Consider the following 15,324-nt stretch of genomic DNA (forward strand, 5'->3'; position numbering starts at 1 on the left):
AATTACACAGTATTTGTCTTTCTCTGTCTGACTTATGTCAGTTATTATAATAATCTCTAGGTTCATCCATGTTGTCTAAAATGGCAAGATTTCATTCTTATTTTTATAGCTTAGTTATATTCTATTATATGTACACAACTTTTTTCTGTCCATTCATCTATCGATGGATATCTAGGTTGCTTCCATGTCTTGCCTATTATAAACAACTAGAGGCCCGGTGCACAAAAATTTGTGCACTCGGGGAGGTCCCTCAGCCCGGTCTGTGCCCTCACTCAGTCTGGGACCCCTCAGGGGATGTCCACCTCCTGGCTTAGGCCCGCTCCCTGTGGGATTGGGCCTAAGCTGGCAGTCAGACATCCCTCTGGCAGCCTGGGAGCCCTCGGGGGATGTCCACTTGCCAGCAGGAAGCAGGCCTAAGCTGCAGTCGGACATCCTTAGCGCTGCAGAGGAGGTGGGAGAGGCTCCCACCACCATCGCTGTACTGGCAGCCGTCAGCCTGGCTTGTAGCTGAGCAGAGCTCCCTCTGTAGGAGTGCACTGACCACCAGGGGGCAGCTCCTGCATTGAGCGTCTGCCCCCTGGTGGTCAGTGTGTGTCATAGTGACCAGTCATTCCCAGTCATTCTGCTGTTAGGGTCAATTTGCATATTATCCTTTTATTATATAGGATAGAGGCCTGGTGCATGGGTGAGGGCCAGCTGGTTTGCCCTGAAGGGTGTCCCGGATCAGGGTGGGGGTCCCTCTGGGGTGCCTGGCCAGCCTCGGTGAGAGGCTGAGGGCTCTTTTCAGACTGGCCACAGCCCCTTCAGGGAGGGGGGTCCTGCTGGGGTGCCTGGCCAGCCTGGGTGAGGGGCTGATGGCTGTTTGCAGGTTGGCCACAGCTCCTTCAGGGTGGGGGTCCCCGCTGGGGTGCCTGGCCAGCCTGGGTAAGGGGCTGATGGCTGTTTGCAGGTTCGCCACAGCCCCTTCAAGGTGGGGGCCCCCACTGGGGTGCCTGGCCAGCCTGAGTGAGGGGCTGATGGCTGTTTGCAGGCTGGCCAAAGCCCCCAGCCACCCAAGCTCCCAGTGGAGGCTGGCTGGAAGCAGGTATCTGGGGTTTATTTATCTTCTATAATTGAAACTTTGTTGCCTTGAGCGGAGGCCAGAGCGGGCCAGGGCAGGCAGGAAGCTTGGCTTCCTCCATGGCCGGGGCAACCAAACCTCCTGCTTGGTCCAGCTCCGTGGCTGCCGGCCGCCATCTTTGTTGGGTTAATTTGCATATAGTCGCTCTGATTGGCTGGTGGGCGTGGCTTGGGGCATGGCTAAGGTGTGGTCAATTTGCATGTTTCTCTTTTATTAGATTAGATGCTGGTGTGAACATAGGGGTGCATATATCTTGAGTTATGGCTTTTGTTTTTTTCAGATATATGCTCAGAATTGGAATTGCTGGGTTATATGGTAGTTATATTTTTAGTTTTTTGAGGAATACCCATACTATTTTCCATAGTGGTTGTACCCGTTTACATTCCCACCACAGTGAATGAGGGTTCCCTTTTCTTCACATCCTCAACAACACTTGTTATTGGTTGTCTTTTTTATAATAACCATTCTGACTAGTGTGAGGTGATATCTCATTGTGGTTTTAACTTTAATTTCCCTAATGATTAGTAATGTTGAGCATCTTTTCATTTATGTTTGTTATCTATATGTCTTCAGCCCATTTTTTTTATTGGATTTTTTGTTTTTATGATGTTGAGGCTTATGAGTTCTTTATATATTTCAGATACTAGAGGCCCAGTGCACAAAATTCGTGCATGGTGGCGGTGGGTGGGTGGTCCCTCAGCCGTCCTGCAACGACGCAAGAGTCCCTCGCCCCAGCCCCCACCTGAGGCCCCTCCCATCCCTCTGTGAGACTGGTGCCCCTCCCCTCCCCTGCCTTCACGCAGCCGGCGTGGGCTCCAGCCTGAGGCCCCTCCTCTCCCCTCCCTTCACGCAGCTGGGGTCCCTCCTCTCCCCTCCCCTCCCTCCGCACGGCCGGGGTGCGGACACTGGGCTTGCGTTGCTAGGGTGACGCTGCCTGCGTCCCACCCTGGCCACTATGGGCTACACCATCTTCGTCATAGAGTGATGGTTAATTTACATATTACTCTTTTATTAGATAGGATCAATCCTTTATTGGATATATTGTTTGCAAATACCTTCTCTCATTCAGTAAGTTGCTTTTTCATCTTGTTAATGATTTCCTTTACTTTGCAAAACCTTTTTAGTTTGATATAGTCCCATTTGTTTATTTTTGCTTTTTTTGCCTTTGCCTGAGTAGATATATCCAATAAGTTATGGCTAAGGCCAATGTCAAAGAGTTTTCTGCCTATGTTTTCTTCTAGTACGTTTATGGTTTTGGTCTTACATTTAATTCTTTAATCCATTTTCAGTTTATATTTGTATATGGTGTAAGAAAATGGTCTACTTTTGGGTTTTGGTTTTTTTTACATGTATTTGTCCAATTTTCCCAACACAGTTACTAAAGAGACTGTCTTACCCTATTATATATCCTTACTTCCTTTGTTGTTGATTAACTGACCATATATAAGTGTGTTTTTACTTTGGGGCTCTGTTCTGTTCCATTGATTTACATGTCTGTTTTTGTGCCAGTACCATACTGTTTCGATTACTGTAGCTTTGTGGTATAGTTTGAAATCAGGGAGTGTAATACCTCTAACGTTTTTTCTCAAGATTTCTTTGGCTATTCAAGGTCTTTTGTGGTTCCATATACATTTTAGGATTATTTGTTCTAGTTCTGTGAAAAGTGCCATAGGTATTCTGATAGGGATTGCATTGAATCTGTAGATTGCTTTAGGTAGTATAGACATTTTAACAATATTAATATCTCTAATCCACAAGTATGCTTTATCCTTCAATTTCTTTCATAGATGTCTCTTAATTTTTAGAGGAGGGGTCTTTAATTTTTTTTGGATAAATTTATTCCTAGGTATTTTTGCGATTGTAAATTGGATTTTAAAATATTTTTTTTGTGTAGTTTATTATTTGTCTTTAGAAAACTAATTTTCTATTCTGCAACTTCACTGAATTTATTCACTAGTCCTAATAGTTTTTTGGAGGTATAACTTTAGAGTTTTCTATGTATAGTATAGTATCCTCTGCAAAAAGTAACAATTTTACTTTTTTCTTTTCAATTTGGATGTCTTTTATTTCTTTTTCTTCTCTGATTGCTGTGTCTAGGACTTCCAATAGTATGTTGAATAAGAGTGGTGAGAGTGGGAATCCCTGTCTTGTTCCTGGTCCTAGAGAAAAAGCTTTTAGCTTTTTACCATTGAGTATGGTGTTAGCTATAAGTTTGTCTGTGAATATGGCTGTTATTATGTTGAGGTATGTTTTTTTTCTATACTAAGTTTCTTGAGAGTTTTTAATCATACATGGATGTTAAATTTTGTTGAATACTTTTCTACGTCTCTTGAGATGATCTATAATTTTTATTCTTAAATTTATGTGGTGTATCACATTGATTTTCAGGTACTGAACCATCCTTGAATTCTGCAACAAATCCCACTTGATCGTGGTGTATAATCTTTTTAATGTATTGTTGAAAATCAGTTTCCTAATGTTTTGTTAATAATTTTTGCATCTATGTTCATTGGTGATATTAGTCTGCAATTTTTTAAATCTTTTTTAAAAATTTTATTGTTGAAAGTATTACATATGTCCCTTTTTTTCTCCCATTGACCCCCACCAGCCTACCCCAGGCTTTCACCACCCTATTATCTGTATTCATGGGCTATGCATATGTATACACAAGTTCTTTGGCTGATCACCTCCCACTCACCCACCCTCCCATGCATTCCTTCCAAGATGCTGCACTCTGTTCCATGTTTCCATGTCTCTGGATCCACTCCGTTCATCAGTTTATTTTGTTCATTACATGCCAAATATGCATGAGATCATGTGATACTTGCCTTTCTCTACTGGTTTATTTCACTTAGTATAATACTCTCTAGGTCTCTCCTTGCTGTCTCAAAGTGAAAGAGATTGTTCTTTTTTACTGCTGCATAGTATTCTATGGTATCAGTGTACCACAGCTTTTTTATCCACTCGTCTACTGATGGGCACTTGGGCTGTTCCAGATCTTAGCTATTGTAAATTGTGCTGCTATGAACATAGGGGTGCATACATTATTTCTGATTGGTGTTTCAGGCTTCATAGGATATATTCCTAGAAGTGGGATCACTGGGTCAAATGGCAGTTCCATATTTAATTTTTTGAGGGAAGTCCATACTGTTTTCCATAATGACTGCACCAGTCTGCATTCTCACCAGCAATGTACTAGGGTTCCCTTTTCTCCACATCCTTGCCAGCCAGCACTTGTCATTTGTTAAATTGTTGATGGTAGCCATTTTAACTGGTGTGAGGTGATTCCTCATTGTTCTTTTAATTTGCATCTCTCTGATGATCAGTGACTTTGAGCATTTTTTCATGTCTCTTGGCCTTCTGTATGTCCAATTTGGAAAAGTGTCTGTTTATGTCCTTTGCCCACTTTTTAATTGGATTGTTTGTCTTCCTTTTGTTAAGTTGTTTGAATTCTTTATATATTTTAGACATTAGCCCTTTATCAGATGCATCATTGCCAAATATGTTCTCACATACAGTGGGCTCCTCTTTTGTTTTGTTGATGGTTTCTTTGCTTTGCAGAAGCTTTTTATTTTTATGTAATCCCATTCGTTTATTTTCTCCTTATTTCCTTTGCCCTAGGAGATATATCTGTAAACATATTGCCATGAGAGATGTCTGATATTTTGCTGCCTATGGTTTCTTCTACAATTTTTATGGCTTACTGACTTATATTTAGGTCTTTTATCCATTTTGAGTTTATTCTTGTGTATGGTGTAAGTTGGTGGTCTAGTTTAATTTTTTTGCATGTATCTGTCTAATTTTCCCAACACCATTTATTGAAGAGACTATCGTGACTCCATTGTATGCTTTTGCTTCCTTGGTCAAACTTTAATTGAGCATAATGGCTTGGGTCGATTTCTGGGTTCTCTGTTCTGTTTCATTGGTCTATATGTCTGTTCTTGTGCCAGTACCAGGCTGTTTGATTACGGTGACTTTGTAGTATAACTTGATGTCTGGTATTGTGATTACTCCAACCTTGTTCTTCTTTTTCAAGATTGCTACAGCTATTGGGGGTCTTTTTTGGTTCCATACAAATTTTTGGAGTATTTTTTCTAGATCTGTGAAATATGCTGTTGGTATTTTAATAGGGATTGCATTGAATCTGTAGATTGCCTTGGGTACTATGGACATTTTAATAATGTTGATTCTACGAATCCATGAACATGTTATATTCTTCCACTTGTGTATATCTTCCTCTATCTCTTTTTCCAACATCCTGTAGATTTCTGAGTATAAGTCTTTTACCTCCTTGGTTAAGTTTATTCCTAAATATCTTAATTTTTTTGTTGCAGTGGTAAATGAGATTTTTTGTTTCTCTTTCTGGGAATTCATTATTGGTGTACAAAAAAAGCCATCGATTTTTGGGTATTGATTTTGTATCCTGCTACATTGCCGAATTCATTTATTAAGTCTTGTAGTTTTTTGATGGAATCATTAGGGTTTTCTATGTACAATATCATGTCATCTGCGAATAATGAGAGTCTTACTTCCTTCTTTCCAATTTGGATGCCTTTTATTTCTTCTTCTTGTCTGCATGGCTAGGACTTCTAGTACTATGTTGAATAAGAGTGGTGAAAGTAGACAACCCTGTCTTGTTCCTGTTCCTAGGTGAAATGTTTTTAGTATTTGCCCATTGAGTATGATGTTCTCTGTAGGTTTGTTATATATGGCCTGTATTATGTTGAGATATGCTCCTTCTGTTCCCACTTTGCTGAGAGTTTTTATCAAAAATCGGTGTTGGATTTTGTCGAATGGTTTTTCTGCATCTATTGATATGATCCTGTGATTTTTGTCTTTCAAGTTGTTCATGTGATGTATCACGTTTCTTGATTTGCAAATATTGTACTATCCTTGCATCCCTGGAAAAATCCCACTTGGTTATGGTGTGTGATCTTTTTAATATATTGCTGGATCCAATTTCCTAATACTTTGTTGAGGATTTTAACATCTGTGTTCATTAGGGATATTGGCCTGTAGTTCTCTTTCTTTGTAGTGTCTTTATCTGGTTTTGGAATTAGGATAATGCTGGCCTCATAAAAAGAGCTTGGAAGTGTTCCTTCCTCTTGAAGTTTTAAAAATAGTTTGAGTAGTATAGGTGTTAGTTCTTCTTTGAATGTTTGGTAAAACTGCTCTGTGAAGCCATCTGGATCCAGGCTTTTGTTTGCTGGAAGTTTTTTTGTGTTTTTTTAAAAAATATATTTTATTGATTTTTTACAGAGAGGAAGAGAGAGGGATAGAGAGTTAGAAACATTGATCAGCTGCCTCCTGCACACCTCCTACTGGGGATGTGCCCACAACCCAGGTACATGCCCTTGACCGGAATCGAACCTGGGACCCTTCAGTCCGCAGGCCGACGCTCTATCCACTGAGCCAAACCGGTTAGGGCTGCTCGAAGTTTTTTGATTACTGCTTTAATTTCATCAGTTGTTATCGATCTGTTAAGGTTTTCTGATTCTTCCTGATTCAGTTTTGGGCAATTGTATTTTTGTAGGAATTTTTCCATCTCAGCCGCATTGTCCAGTTTGTTGGCATATAGTTGTTCATAATATTTTCTTACAATCCTTTGTATTTCTGTGGTGTCAGTGGTTACTTCTCCAGTTTCATTTCTGATTTTAATTCTTTGGGTCTTTATTTCTTGATGAGTGTGGCTAATGGTTCATCAATCTTGTTTATCCTTTCAAAGAACCAGCTCTTGGTTTCATTTATTTTTTTTGTATTTTTTTTTTTTAGTGTCTGTGTCATTTATTTCTGATCTAATTTTTATTATTTCCTTCCTTCTACTTCCTCTGGGCTTTTCTTGTTGTCCTCTTTCTAGTTCTTTGAGTTTTAAGGTTAAATAGTTTATTATTAATATTTCTTCTTTTTTGAAAGAAGGTTGTAGTGCTATGAACTTTCCTCTGAAGACTGCTTTCACTGTGTCCCATAGGTTTTGGATTGTTGTGTGTTCATTTTCACTTTTTTCCAGGACGATTTTTATTTCTTTCTTGATCTTGTTGGTAGCCAATTCATTGTTTAATAATATGCTATTTAACCTCCATGAGTTTGTTTGAATGTTTTGGGGTGTTTTTACTGTAGTTGATTTCTAATTTCATTCCACTGTGATCTGAGATGGTTGATATGATTTCAATCTTCTTGAACTTGTAGAGACTTGTTTTGTGTCCAAACATATGGTCTATCTTTGTGAATGATTCATTTGCACTTGAGAATAATGTATATTCTGCAGCTTTGGGATGAAATGTTCTATAAATGTGAATTAAATTCATCTGATTCAGTGTATCCTTTAGAGCAGGGGTCCTCAAACTATGGCCCGTGGGCCACATGCGGCCCGCTGAAAACATTTATCCGGCCCGCCGGGTGTTTTTGCTGCCGCTGTGTGCCCAGGAATTTGTTAATAGTTTTTTTTTAAACTATAGTCCGGCCCTCCAACGGTCTGAGGGACAGTGAACTGGCCCCCTGTTTAAAAAGTTTGAGGACCCCTGCTTTAGAGTCTCTGTTTCCGGGTTAAATTTTTGTCTGGAAGATCTATCTAATGAAGTCAACAGGTGTTAAACTCGCCTACCATGACTGTATTGTTGTTCTCTCCCTAAAAGTTCTCTATAAGTGGTTTTTTAAAATATATATAGTGAGGTGCTCGTATATTGGGTGTATATATGTTTACCAGGGTTATTGCTGCAACCTGCATGGTTAGGGTTCAGGATCCGAAGAAGGGGCCACTCACAAATGAAAATACTATACAAGAAATATGAATTTAGAAGGCATTGGGGGCCAGGGGTGTCTCATGAAGAGCACACTGAACTTGAGTCCAGTCTGCTTTTATTCACTTGAATACACATTTGCTCTTTAGTAATGCATATAGGCATATCAAAGGTAAAGTTTGGTAAATAGTAAAAGGATTATCAGGTTAGGGAATTGCCTTTAGCCATTGAGCCCACAGCAGGGCAATATTATGCTGATTTTCAGCCCTGCTGAATATCAAAGTCCATTGGCCTTCCAATGGGTCTTTTTGCATTAATATGCTAACTACTGTTGGTTTTAGCCTCAGACAGGTTATGATATGAGTATTGCTACTCCAGCTTTTTTTTCATTTCCATAAGCATGAAAAACTTTTTTCCATCCCTTCACTCTCATCCTGTGTGAGTCTTTTGTTCTGAAATGGGTCTCTTGTAGACAGTATATAGTTGGATCATGTTTTTGAATCCATTCAGCTACCCTATGTCTTTTGATTGGAGCATTTAATCCAGTGGTTCTCAACCTTCCTAATGCCGTGTGCAACCCTTTAATACAGTTCCTCATGTTGTGGTGACCCCCAACCATAAAATTATTTCCGTTGCTACTTCATAACTGTAATTTTGCTACTGTTATGAATCGTAATGTAAATATCTGATATGCAGGATGTATTTTCATTGTTACAAATTGAACATAATGAAAGCATAGAGAGTAATCACAAAAACAATATGTAATTATATATGTGTTTTCCGATGGTCTTAGGCGACCCCTGTGAAAGGGTCATTTGACCCCCAAAGTGGTTGCGACCCACAGGTTGAGAACCGCTGATTTAATTCATTTACATTTAAGGTTATTATTCATAGGTACTTTTTATTGCCATTTTAATTCTGTATGCCTAAGTTTCTCCCTCTATTTCTTCTCATTACAGCAGTTCCTTATGCATTTCTTGTAATGCTGGCTTGTTGGTGATGAACTCCCTTAGCCCTTTATTTCACCATCTATTTCGAATGATAGTCTTGCTGGATATGGTAATCCTGGTTTCAGATCCTTGCTTTCCATTGCCTTGAGTACTTCATGCCATTCCCTTCTAGCCTGTAGAGTTTCTGATGAGAAATCAAATGACAGCCTGATGTGCTCTCCTTCGTAGGTAACAGTTTGCTTTTCTTTTGCTGCCTTTAAGATTTTCTTTGGCCTTACTTTTTGGCTTTTTAATTATGATGTGTCTGGTCATGGGCTTGTTTAGGCTCCTCTTGCTTTGGACTCTCTATGCCTCCTGAACTTGTGTAACTTTTTCCTTTACCAGGTTAGGAAAGTTTTCTGCCATTATTTCTTCAAACACATTCTCTATCCTTTGCTCCCTTTCTTCCTCACTGATGCACTTATTATGTGAATATTTTTACATTTCATGTAGTCCCAAAGCTCCCTTAAGCTGATTCCAAATCTTAGCTATTGTAATAACACTGCTATGAACATGGGAGGGGTATATGTGTGTGTGCATATATTCTTTCTGATTGGTGTTTTGGGGATTTTAGGATATATTCCTGAAAGTGGGCTCGCTGGGTCAAAGGGCAGATCCATATCCAGTTAACTGCCATGCCAAAACGGAAACCACCCCTATTTCTTCCATATGTGCTGGAATATTTACGAATTTAAGTTACCATAATTTTCTTTACAAACCCAGAGATGTCACTAACAAGTCTGATTTTAAAATTGGGTGACCAGAGATGATATGCGAGGTTTGCGGCTATAGACGTCCGTGGCATGTCTATAGACGCTTACAGCGTAAAGGGATATTTAATTTTTTGAGGAAACTCCATACTGTTTTCCATAGAGGCTGCACCAATCTGCATTCCCACCAGCAGTGAGCTAGTATTCCCTTTTCTCCACATCCTTGCCAGCACTTGCTGTTTTTTGATTTGTTGATAATAGCCATTGTGACAGGTGTGAGGTGATATCTCCTTGAGGTTTGAATTTGTATTTCTCTCATGATTAGTAACTTTGAGCTTTTTTTCACATGTCTCTTGGCCATTTGTATGTCCACTTTGGAGAAATGTCTATTCAGGTCTCCTGCCCATTTTTAAATTGGATTGTTTATCTTCCTTTTGTTGAGTTGTATGTATACTTTATATATTTTGGGTATTAACCCCTTATCAGATATATCATTGGCAAATATGTTTTCCCATACAGTGGGTTCCCTTTCAATTTTGATTGTTGTGTCTTTTGCTGTGCGGAAGCTTTTTATTTTGATGTAATCCCATTTGTTTACTTCCTTCTTAGTTTCCTTTGCCCTAGGAGATGTATCCGCAAACAGATTGCTATTTGAGATGTCTGAGATTTTACTGCCTATGTTCTCCTCTAAGGTATTTATGGATGAAACCTTACATTTAAGCATTTTATTCATCTTGAGTTTATTCTTGTGTATGGTGTAAATTGGTGGTCTAGTTTCATCTTTGCATAAGTCTGTCCAGTTTTCCCAGGACCATTTTTTGAAAAGACTATTTTTGCTCCATTGTATGTTCTTGCCTCCTTTGTCAAATATTAATTGAGCGTAATGGCTTAGGTAGATTTCTGAGGTCTCTGTTCTGATCCATTGGTCTATATTCCTGTTCTTGTGCCAGTATCAGGTTGTTTTGGTTATAAGGGCGTTGTAGTATAGTTTGATATCCGGTATTGTGATCCCTTCTACTTTGTTCTTCTTTCTCAAGATTGCTGCAGCTATTCGGGGTCTTGTATGGTTCCATATAAATGTTTGGAGCATTTGTTCTAGTCCTGTGAAGTATGCCTTAGTATTTTAAAAGGAATTCTGTGCAATCTATAGATTGCTTTTGGTAGTATAGACATTTTAATGATGTTGATTCTTTCAATCCATGAAAATGGTATATGCTTCCTCTATACTTCTATTTGTTTGTATTTTCCTGTATTTCTTTTTTCAGTGTTCTGCAGTTTTCCAAGTACAGGTTTTTTACCTCCTTGGTAAGTTTATTTCTAGATATCTTTTGTTGTTGTTGTTGCAGTGGTAAATGGGATTGCTTTTTAAGTTTTTCTTTCTGAGAGTTCATTATTAGTGTAAAAAAATGCCATTGATTTCTGGATGTTGATTTTGTATCCTGCTATCTTGCCAATTTCATTTTTTAAGTCTAGTAATATTCTGCTGGAGTCTTTACGGTTTTGTATGTACAATATCATGTCATCTGCAAATAATGAGAGTTTTACTTCCTCCTTGCCAATTTGGATGCCTTTTATCTCTTCTTCTCTGATTGATGTGGCTAGAACTTTCAGTACTATGTTGAATAAGAGTGGTATAAGCGGACATTGTTATTCCTATTCTTAAGGTAAATGATTTTAGTTTTTGCTCATTGAATATGATGTTGCTGTAGGTTTGTCATATATGGCCTTTACTTTGTTGAAGTATGATCCATCTCTCTGTTCCCACTTTACTGAGAGTTTTAATCAAAAAAGGGTTCTGGATTTTGTGGAATGCTTTTTTGCATATATTGATATGATCATGTGGTTTTATCTTTCAATTTGTTTATGTATCACATTTATTGATTTGCAAATATTGTACCAGCCTTGCATCCCTGGAATAAATCCCATGTGGTCATGTTATATGATCTTTTTAGTATATTGTTGTATCCGATTTGCTGATCATTTCTTGAAGATTTTAGCATCTGTGTTCATCAGGGATATTGGCCTGTAATTTTCTTTTTTTGTAGTGTCTTTACCTGGTTTTAGAATTAGGATAATGCTGGCTTTGTAAAAAGAGCTTGGAATAGTTTTAGGAGGATAGCTGTTAGTTCTTCTTCAATGCTTTGTAAAATTCTCCTGTAAATCCTTCTGGTCCAGGACTTTTGTTGGCTGGATGTTTTCTCATTACTGCTTCAATTCATCAGCTGTTGTTGGCCTCCTCAGATTTTCTGATTCTTCCTCATGGTATGTTTCTAATATTCTAATGTTATTAGAATATTGTATGTTTCTAGGCATTTGTCCATTTTGCCTAGGTTGTTCAGTTTTTTTGGCATATAGTTGTTTGTAGTATTTGCTTACAATCCTCTTTATTTCTGTGGTGCCCATTGTTATAGCTCCTCTTTCATTTCTGATTTTATTTATTTTGGTCCTCTTTATTTCTTGATGAGTCTGGCTAAGGGTTCATCAAACTTATTTATCCTTTCAAAGAACCAGCTCTTGGATTTATTGAGCTTTTGTACTGTTTTTTGTTTGTTCATTTTTGTTTTTTTTTAGTCTCTGTGTCATTTATTTCCACTCTGATCTTATTATTTCCTTCCCCCAGGTTTTTCTTGCTGTTCTCTTTCTAATTCATTTTGTTGTAAGGTTAGATAGTTTATTAGTGATTTTTCTTGTTTCTAGTGGTAGTCCTGTAATACTGTGAACTTCACTCTCAGGACTGCTTTCACCATGTCCCTTTGGTTTTGGGTGGTTATTTGTTCATTTTCATTTGTTTCCAGGAAGTTTTTAATTTCTTGCTTAACCCATCCCTTGTTTAATAACATGCTATTTAGCCTCCATATATTTGAGGGTTTTTGGTGGTGTTTTTTTTTTTTATTGTAGTTGATTTTCTACTCATGTTATCCGAGAAGAAGCTTGGTATTATATCAATCATCTTGAATTTGTATAGGCTTGTTTTGTGTCCTAACATGTGGTCTGTCTTTGAAAATTTTCCATGTGCATTTGAGAAGAATGTATATTCTGTTGCTTTGGAGTGAAATGTTTTGTAAATATCGGTTAGATCCATCTGATCTAGTGTGTCATATAAGGCCTCTGTTTCCTTGTTAATTTTTTATCTGGAAGATCTATCCAGTGATGTCAGTGGGGTGTTTAAGCCCCCTACCATGTCTGTATTGCTGTCAATCTCTCCCTTAAAGTCCATCAAGAGTTTTTTTATGTACTTGGGTACTCTTATATTGGGTGCACATATGTTTACCTTTAGTATTATGAAGTGGCCTTCTTTGTCTCTTGCTGTGGCCTTTCTTTTGAACTCTATTTTGTCTGATATGAGTATTGCTACCCCAGCTTTTTTTTCTTTCCATTTGCATGGAATATATTTTTCCATCCCTTCACTCTCAGTCTGAGTGTATCTTTTGTTCTTAGGTGGGTCTCTTGTAGACAGCATATACATGGGTCATGTTTTCTTATCCATTCAGTCACCCTATGTCTTTTGATTGGAGCATTTAATCCATTTATATTACACTTATTATTGTTAGTTATGTATTGTTATTTTTATTTTCTTTATGCCTATGATCCTCTCTCCTTTTCTTCTTCTTAAAGCAGTCCCTTTAACATTTCCTTCATTCCTGGTTTGGTGGTAATGTACTTTTTAAACTTTCTTTCTCTGGAAAACTTTTTATTTTTCCTTCAGTTTTAAATGATAGTCTTGCTAGATACACTCGTCTTGGATTTAGGCCCTTGCTTTTCATTACTTTGAGTACTTCATGCCACTCCCTTCTGGCCTGAAGTGTTTTTATTGAGAAGTCAGCTGACATCCTAATGGGAACTCCTATGTAGGTAATTTTCTGTCTCTTTCTTGCTGCCTTTATGATTCTTTCCTTGTCTTTAACTTTTGCCATTTTAATTATGATGTGTCTACACGTGGGTCTCTTTGGGTTCCTCTTGATTGAGCCTTTCTGTGCCTCCTGAACTTGTATGACATTTTCCTTCAGCAGGTTGGGTAAGTTTTCTGTCATTGTTTCTTTAAACAGGTTTTCTGTTCCTTGCTCTCCCTCTTCCCCTTCTGTTATCCTATAATGTGGATGTTGTTACATTCCATCTTGGCCCAGAGTTCCCTTAAGCTATCTTCCTGCTTGTTAATTCTTTTTTTTCTATTTGCTGCTCTAATTGGGTATTTATTTCTACCTTGTCTTCCAAATCAGCACTCACCAATTAGTGGTCTGTGGGCCACTGGTTGTCTGTTAGGTCCAAAAGGTTGGCGACCGCTGGTTTAAGGAAACCTTTGGAACAGCAGTCGCCAATTGGTGGTCCGAGGACCACTGGTGGTCCATGAGGTTCGAAAGGTTGGCGACCACTGTTCCAAATCACTGATTCAATCTCTGCTTCATGCAGTCTTCTTTTAATACCTTTCATCGAGTACCTAATGTCAGATATATCATTCTTCATTTCTGTCTGGTTGTTCTTCATGGCCTCTATTTCCCTTTGCATAGTGTTGTAATTTGCATTAAGTTCCATAAGCATCTTTATAACCATTGCTTTGAACTCTATGTCCTATAGGTTATTTGGACATATATTTATGTTCTATAATCTTGTAACCATAAACCAAAAAGAAAACCCTCTAATACACATATTAAAAAACATAAAGAAAAAGGAACCCAAGAAAAACACTAAAGAAAGTCATCGATGTATAAGGAAGGAAGAAAGGAACATAGGATGACAAGTTATATTTAGTTCTTTTTATTTAGTTCTTTTTCTGGAGAGTCCTTCTTTTCTGTCATTTGAGGGTTGTTTCTTTGTTTCCCCATTTTAGCTGTCTCTCTGTATTTGCTTCTATGTGTTAGGTCAAACTGTTATGCCTACCAGTCTTTGTGGGATGGCCTAATGTAGAATGTGTCTTGAGGGGTCCAGTGGTGTAGTCTCTTAGTTCACCTGAGCTGGATGCTCTCAGTGCCCTGTGTGCTTTATTTTTTTCTCCTGTTATAATTGGGACTTGATTGTTGATGTCCCATTTGTGGGAGGGATCTCCCCTCCAACTTGCTGCAAGTGAGGTTCAACCCCCACGTAGTCATGCTAGCTGTTACACAGGTGCTTACAGAACAGAATAAGACACAACAGGGCCAAACTAAAAACACTACGAAAATCAAGCTACTCTATGCAACAACAACAGAAAAGACCAACAAGGAAAAAGGAGAAAAAAGCAAAGCTGAGAAAAAATAAAAGAAATACTAAAAGACACACAACCAAAGAATAAGAGGGGTTGTAAAGAAAAAAGAAAAAGAAGATGAAAAAATGGCTATAGGGAAGCAAGGAGGAAGCTAAATGAACTATTATAGGAAGAAAGAGGAAACAGGAAATAAATTAAATAATAATAAATTAAAACATTGTAATAATGGATATATTAAGATATAGATAGGAAAAGTAAGACAGAAAAGAAATGAGAAAAAAGAATAACAAAAAATACGAAAAATTAATAATAAGAATAGTCTAAAGTAGAATAGAATAAAAGGAAAGAGAGAAATTAGAGATATGCAAGAAAAAAGAAAGAAAGAAAGGGGAGGAGTGGAACAGAAAAACAAAAACAAAACACACACACACACACACACACACACACACACTCTCAAAGACCTTTGGCTCCGCTATTTGTGGGCTTGCTGGATTTTGCTCTGATGTGAATCTGGTTCCTTGGTGTGTCTATCCTGGACCTCCTGGGAGCTGTTCTAGTGCAGATGAATGTAAGTCACTATCCCATTTTG

General features: G+C 38.2%; 1 protein-coding gene across 6 annotated transcripts in view; it reads left to right on the forward strand.

Moving 5' to 3' along the window:
• Positions 1 to 15,324, forward strand: part of MIPEP (mitochondrial intermediate peptidase) — a 262,517-nt gene that overhangs the window by 37,055 nt on the left and 210,138 nt on the right. The window lies entirely within an intron of this gene.

This window comes from Myotis yumanensis, unplaced genomic scaffold, assembly GCF_028538775.1.
Source record: "Myotis yumanensis isolate MYYU_CA2020_CCGP unplaced genomic scaffold, mMyoYum1.0.hap1 SCAF_3, whole genome shotgun sequence".
Taxonomy (NCBI): domain Eukaryota; kingdom Metazoa; phylum Chordata; class Mammalia; order Chiroptera; family Vespertilionidae; genus Myotis; species Myotis yumanensis.